The following is a 2,500-nucleotide window of genomic DNA, read 5'->3' on the forward strand; positions in this document are numbered from 1 at the left end:
GCTTGCCTCGACCACCATCGGCACACGCTGGGCCCTGGTGCGACAGGTTGCCTCGACCACCATCGGCACACGCTGGGCCCTGGTGCGGGCGCTTGCCTCGACCACCATCGGCACACGCTCGGCCCTGGTGCGGTCGGTTGCCTCGAGCACCATCGGCACACGCTGGGCCCTGGTGCGGGCGGTTGCCTCGACCACCATCGGCACACGCTGGGCCCTGGTGCGGGCGCTTGCCTCGACCACCATCGACAGACGCTGGGCCCTGGTGCGGCCGGTTGCCTCGAGCACCATCGGCACACGCTGGGCCCTGGTGCGGTCGGTTGCCTCGACCACCATCGGCACACGCTGGGCCCTGGTGCGGGCGCTTGCCTCGACCACCATCGGCACACGCTGGGCCCTGGTGCGGCAGGTTGCCTCGACCACCATCGGCACACGCTGGGCCCTGGTGCGGCAGGTTGCCTCGAGCACCATCGGCACACGCTGGGCCCTGGTGCGGTCGGTTGCCTCGAACACCATCGGCACACGCTGGGCCCTGGTGCGGCAGCTTGCCTCGACCACCATCGGCACACGCTGGGCCCTGGTGCGGCCGGTTGCCTCGAGCACCATCGGCACACGCTCGGCCCTGGTGCGGCAGGTTGCCTCGACCACCATCGGCAGCCTCGACCACCATCGGCACACGCTGGGCCCTGGTGCGGGCGCTTGCCTCGACCACCATCGGCACACGCTCCGCCCTGGTGCGGTCGGTTGCCTCGAGCACCATCGGCACACGCTGGGCCCTGGTGCGGCAGGTTGCCTCGACCACCATCGGCACACGCTGGGCCCTGGTGCGGGCGCTTGCCTCGACCACCATCGGCACACGCTCCGCCCTGGTGCGGTCGGTTGCCTCGAGCACCATCGGCACACGCTGGGCCCTGGTGCGGCAGGTTGCCTCGACCACCATCGGCACACGCTGGGCCCTGGTGCGGGCGCTTGCCTCGACCACCATCGGCACACGCTGGGCCCTGGTGCGGGCGCTTGCCTCGACCACCATCGGCACACGCTGGGCCCTGGTGCGGCAGGTTGCCTCGACCACCATCGGCACACGCTGGGCCCTGGTGCGGGCGCTTGCCTCGACCACCATCGGCACACGCTAGGCCCTGGTGCGGCAGGTTGCCTCGACCACCATCGGCACACGCTGGGCCCTGGTGCGGGCGCTTGCCTCGAGCACCATCGGCACACGCTGGGCCCTGGTGCGGTCGGTTGCCTCGAGCACCATCGGCACACGCTGGGCCCTGGTGCGGCAGGTTGCCTCGACCATCATCGGCAGCCTCGACCACCATCGGCACACGCTGGGCCCTGGTGCGGGCGGTTGCCTCGACCACCATCGGCACACGCTGGGCCCTGGTGCGGTCGGTTGCCTCGAGCACCATCGGCACACGCTGGGCCCTGGTGCGGCAGGTTGCCTCGAGCACCATCGGCACACGCTGGGCCCTGGTGCGGCAGGTTGCCTCGACCACCATCGGCACACGCTGGGCCCTGGTGCGGGCGGTTGCCTCGACCACCATCGGCACACGCTGGGCCCTGGTGCGGGCGCTTGCCTCGAGCACCATCCGCACACGCTGGGCCCTGGTGCGGCAGGTTGCCTCGAGCACCATCGGCACACGCTGGGCCCTGGTGCGGCAGGTTGCCTCGAGCACCATCGGCACACGCTGGGCCCTGGTGTGGGAGCTTGCCTCGAGCGCCATCGGCACACGCTGGGCCCTGGTGCGGCAGGTTGCCTCGAGCCCCATCGGCACACGCTGGGCCCTGGTGCGGTCGGTTGCCTCGAGCACCATCGGCACACGCTGGGCGCTGGTGCGGGCGCTTGCCTCGACCAGCATCGGCACACGCTGGGCCCTGGTGCGGCAGGTTGCCTCGATCACCATCGGCACACGCTGGGCCCTGGTGCGACAGGTTGCCTCGAGCACCATCGGCACACTATCGGCCCTGGTGCGGGCGGTTGCCTCGACCACCGTCGGCACACGCTGGGCCCTGGTGCGGGCGCTTGCCTCGAGCACCATCGGCACACGCTGGGCCCTGGTGCGGCAGGTTGCCTCGAGCACCATCGGCACACGCTGGGCCCTGGTGCGGGAGCTTGCCTCGAGCGCCATCGGCACACGCTGGGCCCTGGTGCGGCAGGTTGCCTCGAGCACCATCGGCACACGCTGGGCCCTGGTGCGGTCGGTTGCCTCGAGCACCATCGGCACACGCTGGGCCCTGGTGCGGCAGGTTGCCTCGACCACCATCGGCACACGCTGGGCCCTGGTGCGGGCGCTTGCCTCGACCACCATCGGCACACGCTGGGCCCTGGTGCGGGCGCTTGCCTCGACCACCATCGGCACACGCTGGGCCCTGGTGCGGCAGGTTGCCTCGACCACCATCGGCACACGCTGGGCCCTGGTGCGGGCGCTTGCCTCGAGCACCATCGGCACACGCTGGGCCCTGGTGCGGTCGGTTGCCTCGAGCACCATCGGCACACGCTGGG

The sequence above is a fragment of the Durio zibethinus genome, unplaced genomic scaffold (genome assembly GCF_047325235.1).
Source record: "Durio zibethinus cultivar Kanyao isolate XHJ-2024 unplaced genomic scaffold, ASM4732523v1 HiC_scaffold_387, whole genome shotgun sequence".
NCBI classification, from domain to species: Eukaryota; Viridiplantae; Streptophyta; class Magnoliopsida; order Malvales; family Malvaceae; genus Durio; species Durio zibethinus.